The 7375-nt window shown below is 35.6% G+C and overlaps 1 pseudogene; it reads right to left on the bottom strand.

The window, feature by feature from the left end:
• Window positions 1–606: 606 nt before the first annotated feature.
• LOC123233374 overlaps window positions 607–7375 on the bottom strand; it is a 97208-nt pseudogene continuing 90439 nt past the window's right edge.

Here is a 7375-nt window from a genome sequence, read left to right as displayed (position 1 = left end):
TAGTAGTAAATCACAATTAGGATTTTATTTTTAAAAAATAAAAGAATTTTTATCACTCGTTTTTAAAATATATTTTCCCTTCATTTCAATAATAGTTTACATAAAGTATAATTAAGCACAATTATTTAAGCATAAGTACAACTTACCATGTAAAATATTATTTGAACTTTAAAAATTGTTTTTAAATTATAAATTGGTTGAACTTCAGGCAGCAGAATCCACCCCAAATTGTTCTTTTAATCATTTTTAATTAAGCTTATTGACCTAGTGTAATTTGGCCACCTATCTATCTGGTACACATTTGATTTTTACCCCAAATATGACATTTTTCTTAGTTTCTAACTCTTATGTCCACAAATATATGTAAAGAGAAATGTAATTATTTTTCTATATATTATCTTGAATTGGGATTAGTTTCTGGAAGAAGGAAAAAATGTATTTTCCACTTCATGGTTCTTCATCCTATATGATTTTGTAAGCACAAAAATATTATATTTTGTGCCCTGACTTATACATAGTAAGGAAATTTATTAAAGGGAAGAAGTGAGGTAGAAGGGGGATTGCAGGAAGGTTGGGAGATAAAGAAGGTATCTGTAGATTTAGTACTCAGTTTTTATAATAAAAGGGATTCATCTCCTGTCTTATTAAGGAGACAGGTACAGATAAGCATCTCTGACACTGTGTATGGGTCACAGTTGGCAGAGGGGCAGCAATCTTCAAAGTACCCCTTCTCCTGACCACCTATTCTGAGGATGAGGATGCTGGCACTCTAGTTGGTCATTCCAGCAGAGAACTCATCAATGTTGGATGTCTCATTGAAAATGGTCCAGCTACAGGCGTTGTCCAGATCCTCTTTGGGAGCATAGACTTGGTGTCGCTTTTTTAATGTCCTTTATTAATAACTGTACCCATAATGATGTGATTCCAATTTCAGCCAGCTCTGAGAGCAGAAATCTTACATCCATTCTTCTGTGGAAATTTAGTCTCTTGATTGCTTCTTCAATACATTTTAGACCATTCTCATCTCTTATAGGCTTGGTCCTGAAGTTAGTGTGGCAACCAACTATTTTCTAGTTCCCATGGACTGGCTTGGGATCAAATGATACATTCATTCCAAAATCTTCACATACTTGATGGAGGATAAAGGAGGCAACCCAGAGGTGATCTCCTATAGGAGCCCTCTAGGATCTTTCATAAGATCCTATCTCTTGAACTCCCACTGAGTTGATATCACATCAGCATTTGTTCCCCCCAATTGACTCTAGAACACACACACACACACACACACACACACACACACACACACACACACACACACACACACACATATATATATGTCAAGCATTGTAATGAGCTTCTGCTTCATCTCTTCCATAGGCTTTGTGCATTCCCACATTATAGTAATGTGGACCCTGGGGCCCACTGTAAGCCACTGGAAGGCAACTCTTTCGAAGTTTCATTGTGTTGTATCCTACTCATTGTATTCTTCAGATTAGGAATAATGTCTCACAGCTGGATAGAACATTTCAGGGGGCTGCATCTGTTCTGAAGGCACTAGTTTGCCCATCACTGCCATGAGAGTATAGTCTTCCTCTATGAAAAACCAAGGTCTTTGGTTGGAGACCATATTCATTATCCATTTACAGGTATGCTTCAAATTGATAAAAACAAATAGTTTGATTCTATGCTTTTTTTACTTCAATTTAAGCATTTTATGTAAATATTTATTGGGCTAGACCTCACTTGATAGAAGATAATATGAAAGGAAAAAAAGTGTGTATTTAATTAACCATAATAATGACATTTGCCATTTAGTACAAGAATAAACATCCAAGTAGTGAGTCCAGTTCTTGGTAACACATTTAAAGGGGAACAACACAAATTAGAGAAAATTCAGAGGACCTCAATGTTCAAGGTGATGAGGGCTCTGGAAAATATGTGATAAGAATGACTTAGGGAAATATGGATATTTAGACTGGAACATAAAAGTAAGATTGATTATTGATATGATAACTGTGTTCAAATATTTGAAAAGCTCTCATGTGAATGAAGATGTATTAGAGTTACTGTGTGTTGCTTCAGATCACAGGATGGGGATTAATGAATGTGGTAGAAATTATAAGTAGTCAGATTTCCATTCACTGTGAAAAAGAATTTTATTATTATTAAGGCTGCCCAAACATAATGGACACCCTTAAGTAATGAGTTCCCCATCACTGGAAGATAGGATTGATAGATAGAATGGGTATTATCCAAATTCCTCATGTAATAGATGAGGAAACTGACACTGAAAAATGAAGTGACTTTTCCAAGGTCACTTGTGTAGTAGGTAGCATTAATGATACTTAAACCCAGATATTCCAAATCCAAATTTTCTTGCTATAATGTTACTACCCATATTCTGAAAGAGCTTGTCATCTACTGAATATTATGATTTATTTTTTACATTGATTGTCACCAAATCATATCTTATCCAGCTTCTCTTTAAAAAGTTGATACCTTTAGTCCCAGCAATACCATTGCTGGGTCTGTTTCCCAAAGAGATCAGGGAAAAAGAAAAAGAACCCATATGTTCCAAAATATTTATAGTAGCTCTCTTTGTGGTGACAAAAAATTGGAAATTAAGAGTATGTCTATCAATTGGGAAATGGCTAAACAGATTTTGGAAAATGATTGTGAAGGAATACTACTATATCATAAGAAGTGATGAGCAGGCTGAAATTTTTTAAAACTTGGAAAGAACTACAGGAGATAATGAACAGTGAAATGAACAGAACCAGGAGAAAAATATAGACAGACACAGAATCAATGCTGGAAGAATAAACTGAATAATGCCTCTAGAAAGTGCACTAAAAGGTGAAACATGAAAGATTTAATTTATATGTACTTGTTCTCCCAGAAGATACCTTCTATGATGCAAGGAAGAATGGGGAGGGGCTGAGAAACCTTATGGATAAGATTTATTATGTAGGTATTAAGAAAAGTAAGCTAAACATATTAGAGGTTTGTTATTTCACTTACATATAATCCTTTTCTGTGTATATGAAAATGTTTGTTGTATTTGATTATGCAAAATTTGAAATAAAAATAATGTGCTAGGGAAAAGAAAAAGAAAAAACAATGCAACAAAATTGATGTTCATGTAGCTCTTTCTATTGTTTTAGAATCACTTATTCTTACTGTTTTTTTTTTAATCTTGAGTCTGTATTCCAACATGTTGTCATCTCTTCCATTTTGTGTCATCTGAAAGTTTGGGAATATGACATTTATGGTTTTGTCAACAACATTATTAAAGATATTAAACCCAGCTAGATCCAATGAAAGATTCCAGAGCCACTCCACTGGAGACCTAACTCCAGATTAACATCTATGTATGAATGATCATACTTTGCATACAACTCTTCAACTAGCCCTGAATTTGTCTATTTTAGTATATATCAGGCACTGCAGTAAGCACTGAAGATGCAAAGAAGAATAAAAACCAGTCCTTCCTTTCAAAGAGAGTTGAGGATAACATAGGTGATAATTGTGAGTGACAGGTAGGGCAGTAGAGTTTTTGAAAGTAATAGGAAAGTTAGGAAGAGAAGGTTTGGGGGAAAGATAAATCATTTTATTTTTTGACATGTTGAATTTAAGATGTCTACCTTCAGTTCTAGACATCTAATGGGCAGTTGGAGGTGGGAGACAAGAAGTCCAGAGGGAGGTAGGGGCTAGATAAATAGATCTAGGAATCATCAACATAGAGATGATGATGATGGTATCTAAGGGAGCTAATGAAATCATTAAGCAAAATAGCACATAAGGGACCTTTTCATGTGATAGAGGGATTAAGAGGAAAATATAGGGGAAAGCACCTGGGTGATGTGGGATGAGGAGAAAACTCACTACTAATGGCCTAAAAAAGGTTGTTGTTTTTTTCTCCTTTGAGACATGAGACAAAACAAAGTTGAAAGGGTAAAGGAAAGGAAGAGAGACATAGAAAATTTGAGGAGGAATTAATGAGTTTAGAAACATTTCTGAAAAAGTGGGCTTGTGAATCATTTAAGGAAGTATAAAAAGATTGCCTTTGAGATTACACAACATAAATTTGTAATGTATTCAATCAGTAGGTTTTTTCAGTTTTCCTCAACAGCACATGGGTATGCTCAAAGGCAAGCAATGATAGGAATCATCCATGGCATGGGCTTGGCAGGTTTAGATTAGTAATAAAATAAGGGGGCAAAGAAGATAAGAGTACAGTGTACAGTTGAACTAATTCATCACTTGATAAAGATGGGGAGAAGACATAACCTGGAAAATAACTGAGAATGGAGAGATTACAGGTGATGGTGATGAAGAGAATCAGCTTTTGAGGTTACAAAGCAGAGGAAGAGGTGGAATGACAACAGACTGTGGTCAAATAAGGAAATTTCAAAGTTAATGAACATTGAAATAGAATACTTATGGGTGATGGGAAGATGAAAACTATGGCCATTTCTGTATGTAACTAAGGTGAGGTGAAGAAGTGGTTTCATGGGAAATGAGAAAGTTGAGAAACTTTATAGTGCTTGAGGACTATGCATATATGGGTATATGCACATACACACGTATACATACATATTTCACCTAATATGAGAAGAGTTGTTGAGAAGGACAGTAAGACTATAAACCAGGCACTGAACTCATTTAGGTAAGAAGAATGTTCTGGACATTAATAAATAATAGCTCCTAGAATTTTTAAATGATTGTTAATATGAATTGAGTGTATCTCAAAGAAGAAGTTATTGAGCAAAGGAGGTAAAGGAAGACTCTGAAGGTGACAGTGGGAAACAAGGAGTAATCCAAAGCCTTCATCTTGACCAGTAAGGGAGGGTAGAATTTGAGAAGAATAAGTGAAAATGCAACCAGTACTTGAATGAATGGCGAGGAAAACTGTCTCATCAAGAGAAAGCCAAGTTTTGATTTGCATTTCTTTAATTATTAGATATTTAGAACACTTTCTCATGTGCTTATTGATACTTTTTATTTCTTTATCTGAAAATTGCCTATTCATGACCCTTGCCCATTTATTAATTGGGGAAAGGCATGATTTTTTTATACAATTGACTTAGCTCCTTGTATGTTTGAGTAATTAGACCTCTGTCAGAATTTTTTGTTATAAAGATTTTTGCCCAGTTTGTTGTTTCCCTTCTGATTTTGGTTGCATTGTTTTTCTTTGTACAAAAACTTTTTAATTTAATATAATCAAAATTACTTATTTTACATTTTGTAATTTTCTCTAACTCTTGTTCGGTTTTAAAATCTTTCCTTTCCCAGAGATCTGACAAGTATACTATTCTGTGTTCACCTAATTTACTTACAGTTTCCTTCTTTATATTTAAGTCTTTCACCCATTCTGAATTTATCTTGGTGTATGTTGTGAGATGTTGATCTAAACCTAATCTCTCCCATATTGTTTTCCAATTTTCCCAGCAGTTTTTGTCAAATAATGGATTTTTGTCCCAAAAGTTGGGCTCTTTGGGATTATCATACACTGTCTTGCTGACATCACTTACCCCAAGTCTATTCCACTGATCCTCCCTTCTATCTCTTAGCCATACCACCTCACACCTAGCAGATTGGCTAAAATGATAGCAGGGGAGATTAATGAATGTTGGAGGGGATGTGGCAAAATTGGGACGTTAATACACTGCTGGTGGAGTTGTGAACTGATCCAACCATTCTGGATGGCAATTTGTAACTATGCCCAAAGAGCGATAAAAGAATGCCTGTCCTTTGATCCAGCCATACCATTGCTGGGATTGTACCCCCAAAGAGATCATAGATAAACAGACTTGCACAAAAATATTTATAGCTGTGCTTTTTGTGGTGGCAAAAAACTGGAAAAGGAGGGTATGTCCTTCAATTGGGGAATGGCTGAACAAATTGTGGTATATGTTGGTGATGGAATACTATTGTGCTCAAAGGAATAATGAACTGGAGGAATTCCATGTGAACTGGAAAGACCTCCAGGAATTGATGCAGAGTGAAAGGAGCAGAGAGAGAAGGACATTGTATACAGAGACTGATATACTGTGGTGAAATTGAATGTAATGGACATCTGTACTAGCAGCAATGCAATGACCCAAGACAATTCTGAGGGATTTATGGAAAGGAACACTACCCACATTCAGAGGAAGAACTACAGGAGTAGAAACACAGAAGAAAAACAACTGCTTGGACACTTGCGTTGATGAGGACATGATTGGGGATGTAGACCTGAATAGACCACACCCATGTAACTATCAATAATGTGTAAATAAGTCTTGACTGACCACACATAATAAAACCAGTGGAAATGCAAAAAAAAAAAAAAAGAAAAGAAAAGAAAAGAAAGAAAGAGAGCCAAATTTCAGTGAGTGCAGGAAAATAAAAGGGGTGAGAAAGGAAAACATTTAAAAGAAAAAATTTTAAAGGAAAGCCAATTTGTTTCCAATAGAGCAGGCATTCTAAGGAGCCTTGTAGATAGGGGTAGGTTGTTTTAGAGAAGGACGTCGTGGTACTTTAGTTGAAAGAAATGGAAGTAAAGAAGTGGTCAATAAAGGAGGAAAAACAGGTTCTAATAATAACAATGGGTGATTCCAAGACACTGGGATGGAGAAGGTAAGATGGTGAAAGATTTTAAGCCCTGAAGAATGAATCCATCTAGACTCAACATTGTTGAATTTCCATCATCAGATTGGAGACCTCTCCAGATGTTAGGTAGTAGTATAGATGAAAAGTTGGAATGTGGGGAAGGGGAAACTAGCATGCTAGCAAACAATGGGACACAATGGAATGATATCTCCAGGGTGTGATGGAGTCAGCTCAAATGGACTCACAAGAGTTGGTTAATAAATTTTCATTGTGAAAATTTCTATATTGATATTTGGCAAGTCCCACAAATAAGGACTTGATTGATTGTGTTGTTGATTGTCCAGGCTTAACAAAGTGATGGGGAAAAGATTTGACTTAAAATTGTATCATGCAAAACTTTTCCCCTCCTACTTCCAATGCCAGAACTGTTTTTTAAAGCTATATCAGCACATCCCTGAGCATTTCTCACCTTACCTAGTGAGGTCAAGCAGGTGGGGGAAGAGCATTGTACAACTCTGGCAAGATCTGCTTCTTTTATAAAAATCCATGTTAGCTCTTAGAGATCATAGTTTCTCTTTACAAATGCTCTCAAAATATTCCTTTCTAATGCATTCTAGAAGTTTGCCCGAGATAGAGTTCAAATTTATCAATTTATAATTTGATATATCTAAGGTGTTAAATAAATTACCACCTAGTGGAGATTACAGAGGGAGAAAGAGAGAGAGAGAGAGAGAGAGAGAGAGAGAGAGAGAGAGAGAGAGAGAGAGAGAGAGAGAGAGAG

Source organism: Gracilinanus agilis, chromosome 2 (genome assembly GCF_016433145.1).
Source record: "Gracilinanus agilis isolate LMUSP501 chromosome 2, AgileGrace, whole genome shotgun sequence".
NCBI lineage: Eukaryota > Metazoa > Chordata > Mammalia > Didelphimorphia > Didelphidae > Gracilinanus > Gracilinanus agilis.
Note: the sequence above shows the minus strand (reverse complement) of the source record. Positions and strands in the feature narration are given on the sequence as shown.